This window comes from Bos grunniens, chromosome 3 (genome assembly GCF_055505025.1).
Source record: "Bos grunniens cultivar Pamir isolate PY7600 chromosome 3, Bosgru_T2T1.0, whole genome shotgun sequence".
Lineage (NCBI taxonomy): Eukaryota > Metazoa > Chordata > Mammalia > Artiodactyla > Bovidae > Bos > Bos grunniens.
In genome coordinates this window covers 24,999,469-25,014,884 of record NC_141167.1, presented here as the reverse complement: position 1 = coordinate 25,014,884, position 15,416 = coordinate 24,999,469, and the positions used below count along the sequence as shown (strand labels likewise).

The 15,416-nt window shown below is 37.9% G+C and overlaps 1 protein-coding gene across 10 annotated transcripts in view; it reads left to right on the top strand.

The window, feature by feature from the left end:
• Positions 1-15,416, top strand: part of LOC147375312 (BEN domain-containing protein 5) — a 1,469,512-nt gene that overhangs the window by 123,353 nt on the left and 1,330,743 nt on the right. The gene's annotated exons all lie outside the window — the stretch shown is intronic.

Below are 15,416 nucleotides of genomic sequence, written 5' to 3'. Positions count from 1 at the left end.
ATGGATAGATGGATTAACTTAACTCAGAACCTTCATCTTAGTATTCACGTTGTTACTCTATTTATAATTTATACATCAGTCACAGGAAATTTGTGCTTATAAAGTATCCCTTAAATATAGTACAATGTACCTGTTTACAACAAATGTGTTGGAAAAAAATGTCACACAGGGCAGGTTTCATTGCAATATTTAGAAGCAAATACTCATCATATCCATATGTACTGGTTGATTCCTTCCCAATATGTTTTCTGTGTTTTTGAAAAAGCTTTCCTATACATGAAACAAATTACTGAATGTTTTTTTCTTTTATCAATTCTCATAATTATTTTGGAAGAGTGCACCAACCCAGAAAAGAAATGGCTTTCACATTTGTCAATTTATACAAAGAGATATTGAAACAGTTTCAAATTGTTATACAAATGTAGGTTTCAACTTTTAATATATTAATACTTAAGATTTTTTTATGGGAGATCATGTGGCTAGTGGAGTCTTAGTTTTGGAATCAGAAAAGGCTGGTTGTGAGTTCTGATTTTACCACTTACTACCTGGACAACCTAGTTTCAGTTGTGTAGTGTTTTTTATTATTCAAGACTCTCTAGAGATATAGACTATATACATATATAAATTATCTAATAAATAAAGATTTACATTAAGGAATTGGCTCATGAAATTATGGAGGCTGACACATACAGAATCTATAGGACGGGCTGACAGGCTGTAGATACAGAGAACAGCTGATGCAGTTTATGTCTGCAGGCCCTCAGACTGAAAACCTAGGGAAAAACTGATGTTTCAGTTCAAGTTGGAAGGCTGTTATAGCAAAAGTTCTTCTTACTTGTGGTAGGTCAGTCTTTTAGGCTTTCAACTGATTGGACAAGGCCCACCTACATTTGGAGTACAATTTATTCTGAATCCACTGATTTATTAATGAATGTCAACATTAAAGAAATAAATAAATGACTCTTTTGTGACCCAAGTGTTGAGATTATCCAGGCGAGAGTACTGGAGTGGGTTACCATTTCCTTTTTCCAGGGGATCTTCCCAACATAGGCATTGAACCCCTGTTTCCTGCCTGAGTGTCCTGTATTGCATGTGGATTCTTTACTACTGAGACACCTGGGAAGGTAATAAATGTTAATCTTGTCCCAAAACAGCATCCTTGAAACATCCAGAATAATTTTGGATCACATGTCTAAGCACTGTGGTCCAGCCAAGTTGATAGATAAAATTTACCATTACACTCAGACTTCTTGGCAATAGTTCTCTCATTTTAAAATGTATAGAATAATAAATTATCTCATCGAATGGTTGTAGAGATCATATACGGTAATGTATCAAATGGTATCAAGTAGTATTCACTCCATAACTGTTAACAACATGAGCTCTTCTCCTCCTCCCCCTTTTCCTCTTCCTTCCCATCTCTTCTTCCTCCTTTTCCTGTTTTTATGAACAAGAACTAAGACTCATAATTGTTTAGGATGTGATGTGGAATATTCATATAAGCATTTATTATTTATTATTTAGAAAAACAAAAGAAAATGACAGTTATTTATCAGCAAGGAAAGTAGAATCATTTATAATCATTCCTTCATTGGATGAACAATGTTTTGAGTGTTTGCTGTATTCTTTCTGGGTCTCACTGGGAAACTGTAAGAGACTGAGTGACATAACAAGGTCAATGCCAGAGTGAATGAAAAATCTGTGGAGTAGTATGGAGTTAAAATCAATAGAAGTAAAACAGAAAATAACAGGAACTCAGGTTTAAAAGTGAGCAGATCCACATCAGTAGATCCTCACCAAGCATCTTAACAAAGAATTTAAAACTTTCATGACTTTACTCCCTACCTACCTCTCCAGATATTTTTTTTTTCTTACTCCTTGATGCCTCAATTTTGTACTGTATTAATACAGCTTTAGTTCTGCACCTATGTTATGTAGTTTTATGCTTCCATGCTTTAGTTCGTGTGATTTTCTTTGCCTTAAAAGTTATTGCTAACTTTCTTTTCCAGGCCAATTTGCCTTTATCTTTCAAGACAGTTCAATTATGTTACCAGGAAACCTTCTCTGAAGCTATACATCGGTTTAACAGAATATCTTCATTGTTTCTGTAACACTGAGGATGAATCTCTACATTATCAATTACGTTTGAATTTATTTGTTGATGTGTCTTTCTTCCCTTGAAGTTCAAGTGCGATGTATCTCTTGTTTTACAACCCTTGAGAATCAAACATAGAGCTTAGTCCAGTTAGTAAACATTTGTTAATTGTCTTTCCCTTTGACAGAAGCTGCTTGTATAAACCAGGTGTCAGTTCAAGAACCACATTCTGCACTTCTCTAGATGTCTTCATATAACTGGGAGCTTATGTTTTATGGTCACTTTGGCTTTCAGTCTCCCCTTTTTAGTGTGTATTACTATGTATCTTACATGTTATTTTATTTCTGCTTTATATTATTCCTGACATGGAACTTATTTTCTTGATGTCCACTGCACAACTTGTGCTCTCTTACAGAGATTTATGAATGTGTATGGTAATAACCTTAACGGAAGGATTAGAAATATTTTTTAAATTGAAGAAATGAGCATAACTAAAAATTATATATCAAGCATCCCTGTTCTCAGTGCCCTATGGCTGCTTTACCATGTTTATAGACCATTTCCTCTCATGGGTTTCTAGCCATCCTAAAATATATCTTTATTCATAGAGTAATTTATTTATCTTCAAGAGATTGGGTCATTTATGTTCCTTTTGAGGAAGAAAAAAGCTGATTTTTCAACCTGCTAGGCCTCAGTTTCTTGAGTTAGTTCTATTCTCTTTCATTTTTTTGAAAATTGGTTAGTCATTACTTGATTTCATCTTCATTTTATAATATTGGCAAAGAGAAACATTTATTAATATTTATTTTAAAATTATATCTACTAAGTTACAGGCTCATTACGTCTGCGATCATCCTTTCAAGTTATCAAGGTTGACAGTTTTACATACATGACATTTACATTTACTTTCCAGTCTGTTCTGTCCATTTCCATCCTGTCTGATTGGTAAGCTTTGCCACATGCTTAAAGAATTTGTTAAGAGAAGAAAACCTGATTTTAAGTCTCCAGTTTCTGTGTTGATTTATATAGACTTGACTTTTGTAACGGATTCTAACATATATAATGGTGCAAATATGTATCAGAGAAAATGATTTCCTGCTCATCTTATAGTTCAAGGCAGGTAAATGTTCATGATCAGTGGTAAGCTCTCCTCTATGTGATCTTTCAGTATTCTAGTTACCCTCTGTCTTGTGGCTCTGCTAATCCCAGGGGCCTTGTCACTATCATGTGTTTAACTAGTGGAAGGAAAAAGAGTAAGAGGGGCAGATTCTGCTTCCTAAAAGCCTTAAACTGGAAATACATGCTTTCAATTCAGAACCCATTGGTGAGAACTAGTCCTATGGACATACCTAAAAGCAATGGATACTGGGGAATATAGTCTATATGTATGCCCAGGAAGAAGAGGAAATGGAGTTTTGGTGATAAGTAGCAATCTCTGCTACGTTGTCTCCAAGCCCCATCCCTAAAACTCATATGTGTAGAAACTAGTTTTAGAAGCAAGAGGAGAAACACACATTAGAATAGTGGACAGTGAAAGAAAAGCCTAGTTTAATAGCAGCTTATACAATGCAACCCTCACATAGAAATTCTGTTAATGTGGATTAAAAGAGTCAAGGAGGCTTCTTAGGGATGAGCACTGAAGGATTAGGAAAATTATGTTCAGAAATTAAAGGGAAAAATACCTAATATTTTTTGCTGACCTGGTTGGAAGTATTCTCTTAATTTATTTATTTAAAAGATACATATAAATGGTTACTGGGGGTAAGGAGGGAGGAGGGTTAAATTAGAAGGTTGGGATTGACACATACACACTAGTAAATATAAAATAGATAACTAATAAGGACCTACTGTGTAGCGCAGGGAACTCTATACTCTGTAATAGCCTATATGGGACTAGAATCTAGAAAAGAGTGGATATATTTATTTTTATAACAGATTCATTTTGCTATACACTTGAAGCTAAAATAACATTGCAAATCAATTATACCCCAGTAGAAATTTAAAAAAATATTAAAAAAATACAGATGTGTTAATACTTTCCAATCCTCTGTCTTTATGTTCAGAGAAGTCAATGGCACCCCACTCTAGTACTTTTGCCTGGAAAATTCCATGGATGGAGAAGCCTGGTAGGCTGCAGTCCATGGGGCTGCTAGAGTCGGACATGACTGAGCGACTTCACTTTCACTTTTCACTTTCATGCATTGGAGAAGGAAATGGCAACCCACTCCAGTGTTCTTTCCTGGAGAATTCCAGGGACAGGGGAGCCTGGTGGGCTGCCATCTATGGGGTCGCACTGAGTCAAACACGACTGAAGCGACTTAGCAGCAGCAGTCTTTATGTTCTGAACAACACGAATAAAAAAAAAAAACAATAATGCTTAATGGAAAAGAATATATTATCACTGAATTTTCTCATTGTGTAAAATACTAAAACATGGATGTGTATAAAGCCCATCCCTCTAAACCTGCCATTCAATAGATCATCAAAATTGTTTCTATTTTTTTGACCTAAAAATCCTTTTTTTAAAATTTAAATTTATTTATTTTAATTAGAGGCTAATTACTTTACAATATTGTATTGGTTTTGCCATACATCAACATGAATCCACCACGGGTGTACATGTGTTCCCAAACCTGAACCCCCCTCCCACCTCCGTCCCCATACCATCCCTCTGGGTCATCCCAGTGCACCAGCCCCAAGCATCCTCTATCCTGCATTAAACCTGGACTGGCAATTCGTTTCTTATATGATATTATACATGTTTCAATGCCATTCTCCCAAATCATCCCCCCCCAACAACAGAGTCCAAAAAACTGTTCTATATATCTGTGTCTCTTTTGCTGTCTCGCATACAGGGTTATCGTTACCATCTTTCTAAATTCCATGTATATGTGTTAGTACACTGTAGTGGTGTTTTTCTTTCTGGCTTACTTCACTTTGTATAATCAGCTCCAGTTTCATCCACCTCATTAGAACTGATTCAAATGTATTCTTTTTAATGGCTGGGTAATACTCCATTGTGTATATGTACCACAGCTTTCTTATCCATTCATCTGCTGATGGACATCTAGGTTGCTTCCATGTCCTGGCTATTATAAACAGTGCTGTGATGAACCTTGGGGTACACGTGTCTCTTTCAATTCTGGTTTCCTCAGTGTGTATGCCCAGCAGTGGGATTGCTGGGTCGTATGGCAGTTCTATTTCCAGTTTTTTAAGGAATCTACACACTGTTCTCCATAGTGGCTGTACTAGTTTCTAAATCTGACATTCTATGATATTTCTCAGGGAAAAATCAAAGATAACCTAAGTGATATTTTGCCTCTACATTTGAGGTTCAGCAAAGAAAAGTTTATTATTCAGAAGTAAGAATTGACAGTTTGTAGATATTGACACACATTTATTTATCTTATTTATAATAATTTTATCATGAAAATTCATATTCAGTTAGTTCTCTATCATTTATTAAGAATCAATAGTTCTGATAAATAGTAACTTTTATTTATAGAGATATTTTTAACCAAATCAACACAATTTCATAATTGCAGCAAAGTAAAACAGTTTGAAAATTTAAATATTCTGTGAACAAAAACAGCAAAGTTAAAGCATATCATTTGTTTTTACTTGATTTTTGTATTCTTCTCCTATGGGCTTTGTATTTACAGAAATAACTCTTTTTGTAGACAAAGGAAATGACCAGCTAATATGTTACTTTCACATTTAAGTTAATTCTCAAATGCTGACACCATCGTTTGAGTATTTGATATTTCAGGAAAGTTTTATTACTTGGACATAGTGCTGTTAGTGACTATGCATTTTCATAGCCTTTAGTATTTGACACTACAAAGTGGGACGGGTCAGATAAATAATGCCGTCTCAACTTTATAGACGAAGAAATAGTTTCTCAACATTTAAACATCTTTCTAAATGTCACATAGCTTAAACCAAAAAAAAACAAAACAAAACATAATATTCACTGTGAGAGGCTGATGGGGATACATTTTAATTATTGAGTGCTTAGAACAATGCCTAGCAATAATAAGCATTCTGTACATATTTATTGAATGAATAAATAAATAAATACATACACTTACAGACTTATTGGTACCTATTATTTCTTCACACAGTATACTGTATAATATGTATCCCTCTGTAAGGAGACTTCACCGTATGCTCTATGTGGTGAACCTTAGGGGCTAAAGGACAATAATAACAAGAACAGTAAAAACAATCATAAAAACTGTAACAGTTTCTAATATTTACATCTCACTTTTATGGCTTGCAAAGTATTTATCATATCTATGATGGCCTCTAGTAAATCCTGGACAAAAAATAGGGCAAGTAGTTTATTCCTAGTTTTGGGAAGGGCAAATGGGAAAATTTAAGTTCAGAGAAGTCATGTGACTTATTTAAATGCACATAATAAGTGGAAAAATTGAAGCTCAATCCAGGCTTATCTGACCTCAAAGCCTGTGCTCTTACACCTTAGTTCACTCTTGGTTACTCAGTGTTGATCCATTTAATAATACTTACTGGTTTATTCCTGACAGGCTGCATATTGCCAAACTGAAGTGCAAGCAAATAATCAGTCATGTGCTGTATTTGCGTTTAAGACAGTAAAACATCAGCTCTCCCCAGGTCTTCAATTTGCCAATTGCAGATCATGAAACTTGTCAGCCTCCATAATTAGCATGAGGCAATGTCTTATAATAAATATCTTTCTTTCTTTACACACACAGACGCACACACACACACCCTCCCTAATGGTTCTGTTTCTCTGAATAATCCTGACACATACAGGCACAAACAACTCTCATATTGTGTGATTATGAAATTCAGCAATAACAAGGTAGAATTGCTGTTTAAAGGACAGGTTCAGACTTAGTTCTTCTTTCAGCCAGCATTTTATTGAATATTCTTAATGGAATATTTACATTGGCATTTACACATTATCTTATCATATGGATCAGTTCAGTTCAATTCAGTCCTTCAGTCGTGTCCGACTCTTTGTGACCCTGTGGACTGCAGCACACCAGGCTCCCTGTCCATCACCAACTCCCGGAGTTTCCTCAAACTCATGTCTGTTGAGTCGGTGATGCCATCCAATCATCTTATCCTCTGTTGTCCCCTTCTCCTGCCTTCAATCTTTCCCAGCATCAGGGTCTTTTCCAATGAGTCAGTTCTTCACATCAGGTGGACAAAGTATTGGAGTTTCAGCTTCAGCATCAGTCCTTCCAATGAATATTCAGGACTGATTTCCTTTGGATGGACTGATTGGATCTCCTTGCAGTCCAAGGGATTATCAAGAGTCTTCTCCAACACCACAGTTCAAAAGCATCAAATTCTTCTGCCCTCAGCTTTCTTTATTGTCCAACTCTGACATCCATACATGACTACTGGAAAAACAATAGCTTAGACTAGATGGACCTTTGTTAGAAAAGTAATGTCTCCACTTTTTAATATGTTGTCTAAGTTGGTCATAAATTGTCTTCCAAGTTGCAAGCATCTTTTAATTTCATGGCTGCAGTAACCATCTGCAGTGATTTTGGAGCCCCCCAAAATAAGTCCGTCCTGTTTCCCTATCTGTTTACCATGAAGTGATGTGACCAGATGCCATCATCTTAGTTTTCCGAATGTGAGCTTTAAGCCAACTTCTTCACTCTCCTCTTTCGCTTTCATCAAGGGGCTTTTTAGTTCTTCTTCTCTTTCTGCCATAAGGGTGGTGTCATCTGCATATCTGAGGTTATTGAGATTTCTCCTGGCAGTCTTGATTCCATCTTGTGCTTCATCTAGTCCAGCATTTCTCATGATGTACTCTGCATATAAGTTAAATAAGCATGGTGACGATATGCAGCCTTTCCCAATTTGGAACCAGTCTGTTGTTCCATGTCCAGTTCTAACTGTTGCTTCTTGACCTGCATACAGATTTCTCAGGAGGCAGGTCAGGTGGTCTGGTATTCCCATTTCTTGAAGAATTTTCCACAGTTTGTTGTGATCCACACAGTCAAAGGCTTTGGCGTAGTCAATAAAGCAGAAGTAGATGTTTTTCTGGAACTCTCTTGCTTTTATGATGATCCAGGGGATGCTGGCAATTTGATCTCTAGTTCCTCTGCCTTTTCTAAATCCAGCTTGAATATCTGGAAGTTCACGGTTCACATACTGTTGAAGCCTGGCTTGGAGAATTTTGAGTATCACTTAGCTAGCATATGAGATGAGTGCAATTGTGCGGTAGTTTGTGCTACCACATTTTTGTGATTTTTGAGGTGATTTTATGTTTGAAAGAGCTCCCAGGCTTAATGCTCAAGTACTGCCAAGTGTTCCTAAGTGCAGGGAGGCTGCAATGTGTCTTATGGAGGAGGTGCCTGTTTAATTTTTGTTCAGTTGTGAGTTGCAGAGCTCCTGGCCGTGAGTTCACTGTTCATGGACCAAAAGTATATATTAGGTAAGATAGTCAGTAGTTATTACCATTAGGAATGTAATTGGCCAAGTGTTTAATTTGTTTCTCTTGAAAATGTTGGTTCCTAGTATGGATCAATGTCATTGCATTTTTGGAAACATTTAGCTTACCTTACCTGAAACAGCCACAAAAAATTAAGAATGGAAAGACTGATTCTTTTCCAAGTTTTATATTTTCTCCTGACAACTACTCTGCAACCCCAGGCATAGATTAATGAATGGAGTATGCACAAAGGAATATCAGCTCACATATATGACATTACTCAGATGTCTCAGACTCCGGAAACAGCATGTGAATGATTTATGGAATTGATATTAATCTCTTTCCAGTAAATGCATTACTTCAGATACATGGGAAATTGATGTTACCACTCTAATGCCAAATTAATTTCTTTCTTGCTAGATCAGCATTGTAAATGGAATTAGATGTTAACCTTTTATACATCTAAACAGAATAAAATATGGAAGCAATTTTATAATTAAAATTTGGATGCCCGGTGCTGAAGGGAAGGGTATCCATTTTTTAAATTTATTTGTATCTTTTCTTTTTCCTGAAATTTGTGGATCCTGGGATATTGATATATTTCAAGTATAGTTTAATATCATTTAGGGATAGAATAATTATAATTGAATCTGAATATTTAATACAGGATTACAAATAGCAGATGAGAATTACATGTTATTAAATATCTCCTTCAATAAAATAAAAAAAAAAAGATCCCCAAATTCTAGAGAACAAGTCTGTTTTTTTCAAGGCAAATTTTATCCAAGAATTCTCAGTCACTAATAAATAAACACTTTAATCCTATGTGTAGGCACAAAGGAAACTGGAAACTTGTTTGGTAGTCTCTTTCTCCTTCTATAGGCATCCCCTGGTGGCTCAAATGGTAACACGTCTGCCTGAAATGTGGAAGACCTGGGTTTGAACCCTGGGTTGGGAAGATCCCCTGGAGAAGGAAATGGCAACCCACTCCAGTATTCTGACCTGGAAAATCCCATGGACAGAGGAGCCTGGCAGGCTACTGAATGTTCTAGAGTCTATTTTTTCTGTGTTTCCAGGTTGCTGTGCCTTTCAGTTACCATAGTGTTGATTTGGACTGCTCAACATAATCTAATAAATTAGATCTTACATTTCAACCCCAAATTATCAGAAGAAAAATATGATCAGCTCAGCTTGAGTAGCAAATTGAAGCCAGGAAGGTTAGTCAGTGGGTACATAGGACTGTCTTTTTAAGGCTGCGAGTAGGACAGATTCTCTAGGAAGAGGGTGCGGGTAGAGGGACAGTGGTAGATATTTCTAATATAGCTGGTCTTGCAGGTCTGCAATCATTTTTTCAACTTGACAAATCTCTGATTTTGTAGAACAGCTCTGTTCCATACTTTATGTTTCTCTTCTTTGCTTCTTGCAGTTAGATAAACTGCTGATGGGCTTTGCCTTTTGTCTCAGTATGCCTCATTCCTGAGCTAGGGTTGACCATATCAGGTTTGTGAGTAGTAGCAGAGTTGCTGCCAACTAGCCTTGTTATCTGATGTGCAAGAGACAAGCCCTTCTCACTAGTTTACACATTGGAGCATTTCCTCTGTCGTTTGCACTGTTGTAATGTGCAGAACTGGGTTCTTTCTTGATACCTCCTTTTCTGTGCCATATTTTTATTAGTTTCCTCACTTACAGAATCTTAGAATTAGTATCTCTTTAAGCCCGGGGTATTGCCTTGAACCTTTGCTCTCTTGATGGCAATCTGGGTTGGGAGGCCTAATTTTCACCATGTCTGTACCCAAATGGTATGAATAGACAGATTTCCCTGGACCACTAAGTGGCAAATATGTTTCGTGTGCATTATTGCCCACAGCCTCGACCTTCTAAACCTTTTATAGCTGAAACCATGCCTGGGAATCCACAGTGCTTTTTTGGCACTGTGCATCAAACCTCTTGGCAGCTGTTGCTGAGACCACTCCCTTCTGACCCAGCTCTGATCCTGAATAGATAGATAGTGAAGTCGCTCAGTCGTGTCCGACTCTTTGCGACCCCATGAACAGAACCCAACCAGGCTCCTCCGTCCATGGGATTTTCCAGGCAAGAGTACTGGAGTGGGTTGCCATTTCCTTCTCCAGGGGATCTTCCCAACCCAGGGATCGAACCCGGGTCTCCCGCATTGTAGGCAGACGCTTTACCATCTGAGCCACCAGGGAAGTCCTGATCCTGAAAGCACACTCTAATTGTGACAGTATGACTCTGGTTACATCTGTAAAGTAGTAAAAGTGAATGTTAAGGATTATAGTGATGGAAATTAGGCAAATTGTTTACCTTACCTAAGAAACAGCTGCTTTTCAATATTTTCACACCATTTGTTTCCTTAGAGAATTTAGATCTCCTGGGATTTCCCTTTTATTCTCTATTCTAGGTTTTTTTTTTTTTTTTGTAGTACTGCACCCAGATACTGCCTCAGTGATTTTATTTCTACTGTGTAACACTTGCCAGGCACTAGGGGTAGGTATGGGATGAAAAGAAGAGAGAAAGAAACATCTGACACAATCCTTGCCCTTAGAAAAGCTAAAAGCCCAGTGAGGGATATAGAACATATTCATCAATAATGGCAGAAAGTGAATCAAGCAAGGGAAAGGAGAAGTGTTGAATCCTTGCTCATTAATTACTCAAATATTTATTGAGTATCTGCTATGTCAGGTTTTGTTCCAGGCAGTGGGGACTCAGAGCTAACTAAGATGGAATCCTTGCTGTTAAGGAGCTCATAGTCTGCTGGGGGTTTCGAATGCACTGAAAAAACAGCTGGGACTGATAATGTTCAAGTCACCATCATGTCTCATCCGACTGTTCATTAAATACACTGTGCATGTTCTCACCTCAGGGCCTTTGCACTTATTCTGCCAGGAATGCTCTGCCTGCATGATACGTTTACACAGTACATCTCTTACTTCACTCAGGTCTCCACTAAAATGTCCTGTCAGGGAGGTCTTTGCTGGCTGCACAACTGATATGGTACTGTACTCTCTTTTCATCTCCCCCACCTCTTTTATTCCATTAAAAAAAATTCTTAGCATGTATCATCACCAAACTTGTTGTGCATTCATTTTTTGATTATTACGTCTACCCCTCTAGAATGTAAGCTCCATGATAACAGGACTGTATGACTGAGTGCTCTATATCCCTAGCACCTAGTACAGTGTTTTGTACATAATGGGTGATCAAAAAAATACTTGATCGAATAAGAGAGTGAATAAATTAATGAATGAAGAACAAATCAGTAGGGTCTGAATAGGGTATGACAGAGTCAACAAGGAAGAAGTGGCCATTTTTACCTGGGGGCAGGGAGCACTTTAGCAGGTGTGGTCTAAGAATAGAGGGAGAGGGGTACACAGTTTTGTCATGTGCTTCTTGCATGTGCCTTTGCAGAGGATGGAATATGCCAGAGTTGATAGCAAAAGAGTGTGTCTTGAGACTTTTAAATGCCATCCTGGTTGTGTGGGCTTCTTGGTCATTTGGCTTAAGATCAAGTATAGTATGAAGGCTTCCCTGGTGGCTCAGTAACAAAGAATCCACCTGCCAGTGTAGAAGATGCAAGAGACTCAGGTTTGATCCCTGGGTCAGAAAGATCCCCTGGAGTAGGAAATGGCAACCCCCTGCAGAATTCTTGCCTTAAACATTCCATGGAGAGAGAAGCCTGGTGGGCTACAGTCTATGGGGTTACAAAGAGACAGACGTGACTGAGTGACTGAGCATGGTTGTATGGCATTCTATATTAATAAAATTTTCAATTTTTTTTTCTGTATGTTCATATTCTTTTTAATGCCTTCTGCCTGCTTATGAGTAGTCATGAACTTTTCTTTTGGTTTGTGGGTTTCTTGAGATGGGTAGGGACCAGGAATTATTTGTACATTCTCAGAGCCTGAGAGAACTATTGGGAATTACTTTGTCAGTAGTGGCTTTTGTATTTTAATAGAACTTAATTGTGGTCCCTTAGAGTTGGAACATTCTAGAATTCTGTAATTTCCTAGCCCGACACTCCTGCAGCTGTTGTTTAAGATTCTTGCAGATGATGCACTTTTTAGACCATTAAATCACATAGCTGTTGCTTCTTTCCCATCTCTTTCATCTGGGATATTCATTCTGCTTCTCTTATTGCACTCTAATGATTTATTTATGTGCAAGTCCCCTCCATCAGACTTTGAGTTGTTGGAGGACAAGGATGTCTCTTAGACTCTCTTTCCTAGAGTGTAGCTTAGCACAGTATTTGGCACAAAGTACTTCTGCAGTAAATGTGGAATGAATATATAGAAAATTAATGAGACTAAGAGTAGAAAATTAATATTTAACAAGGAAACCCAGGAGCAAAAGAAAGGATGATTTGTGTAACAGGATGAATATCATATTTTAAATACCTTAGTGACTATCCCGTGCTCAGGTACTTCAACAGTTTCTGTATGGTTAAAATTCCTAAAATAACCAGCTAGCACAGTGTCTGTATCTCTGATGTCAGTGTTCATGTTGTTTTTCAGTCAGTACGTCATGTCTGACTCTTTGTGACCCCATGGACTGCAGCATGCCAGCTTCCCTGCCCTTTGCTATCTCCCGGAGTTTGCTCAAATTCACTTCCAATGAGTCGGTGATGTTATCTAACCATCTCATCTTCTGCCACCCTCTTCTTTTGCCTTTAATCTTTCCCAGCATTAGAATCTTTTCCAATGAGTTGGCTCTTTGCAAGAGGTGGCCAAAGGATTGGAGTTTCAGCTTCAGCAATAGTTCTTCCAATGAATATTCAGGGTTGATTTCATTTAGAATTAACTGGTTTGATCTCCTTGCAGTCCAAGGGACTCTCAAGAGTCTTCTCCAACACTACACTTCAAAAACATCGGTTCTTCTGCACTTAGGCTTCATTATGGTCCAATTCTCACACCGTACATGACTACTGGAAAAATCATAGCTTTGACTATATGGACCTTTGTCAGCAAAGTGATGTCTCTGCTTTTTAATACATTGTCAAGTTTTGTCATAGCTTTCCTTCCAAGGAGCAAGTGTCTTTTAATTTCATGGCTGCCATCACCATCTGCAGAAATGTTGGAGCAGAAAAGAAAATAAAATCTGTTACTGCTTCCATTTTTTCCCCTTCTATTTGTCACGAAGTGAGTTGGACTGTGAAGAAGGCTGAGCGCCGAAGAATTGATGCTTTTGAACTGTGGTGTTGGAGAAGACTCTTGAGAGTCCCTTGGACTGCAAAGAGATCCAACCAGTCCATTTTGAAGGAGATCAGCCCTGGGATTTCTTTGGAAGGAATGATGCTGAAGCTGAAACTCCAGTACTTTGGCCACCTCATGCGAAGAGTTGACTCATTGGAAAAGACTCTGATGCTGGGAGGGATTGAGGGCAGGAGGAGAAGGGGATACCAGAGGATGAGATGGCTGGATGGCATCACTGACTCAATGGATGTGCGTCTGAGTGAACTCCAGGAGTCGGTGATGGACAGGGAGGCCTGGCATGCTGCAATTCATGGGGTTGCAAAGAGTCGGACCCAACTGAGTGACTGAACTGAACTGATGGGACCAGATGCTGTGATCTTAGTGTTTTGAATGTTGAGTTTTAGCCAGCTTTTTTCACTCTCCTTTCAACCTCATTAAAAGTCTCTTTAGTTCTTCTTAGCTTTCTGCCATTAGAGTGGTCTCATCTGTTTATCTGAGGTTGTTGATATTTCTCCTGGTAATCTCAATTCCAGCTGTGCTTCATCCACCCTGGCATTTTGCACGATGTACTCTGCATATAAGTTAAATAAACAGGATGACAATATACAGTTTTGCTGTGCTCCTTTCCTAATTTTGAACTAGGCTGTTGTTCCATGTCTGGTTCTAACTGTTGCTTCTTGACCTGCATACATGTTTCTCAGGAGACAGATATGATTATCTGGTATTTCCATCTCTTTGTGAATTTTCCACAGTTTTTTGTGATACACACATTTAAAGGCTTTATTGTAGTTAATGAAGCAGAAGTAGATATTTCTCTGGAATTCTCTTGCTTTTTCTATAATCCGATGGATGTTAGCAATTTGATCTCTGGTTTCTTCACCTTTTCTAAACCTAGTTGTACAAGTGGACATTCTCAGTTCACGTACTGCTGAATCTTAGCTTGAAGGATTTTGTAAATAACCTCACTAGCTTTTGAAATGTGCACAATTGTGATCCACACAAAGGTCTTAGCATACTCAATGAGGCTAACTGAGTTTTGTCAAGAGAACACACTAGTCATAGCAAACACCCTTTTCCAACAGCACAAGAGATGACTCTATGCATGGACACAACCAAATAAATAGTCAATACTGAAATCAGATTGATTATATTCTTTTCATCTCAAGATGGAGAAGCTCTAAACAGCAAAAACAAGACCTGGAGCTGACTGTGGCTCAAATCATGAGCTTGTTATCACAAAATTCAGGCTTAAATTGAAGAAAGTAGGGAAATCTACTAGGTCATTCAAGTTTGACCTAAATCAAATCTCCTATGATTACACACTGATGTGACAAATAGATTCAATGAACTGATCTGGTAGACAGCGTGCCTGAAGAACAATGGATGAAAGTTTATGACATTGTACAAGAGGCAGTGACCAAAACCATCCCACAGAAAAAGAAATGCAAGAAGACAAATACAATGCAAGTGGTTGTCTGAGGAGGCTTTACAAATAGCTGAGGAATGAGGAGAAGTGAAAGACAAGGGAAAAAGGGAAAGATTTGCCCAACTGAATGCAGAGTTCCAGAAAATAGCAAGGAAAGATAAGAAGACCTTCTTAAATGTATTTACCCAGTGTTCTAGTTAACCTGAAGTATTCATTATATATTAAACATGCTTTCTGCAGTGTTTTATTCAT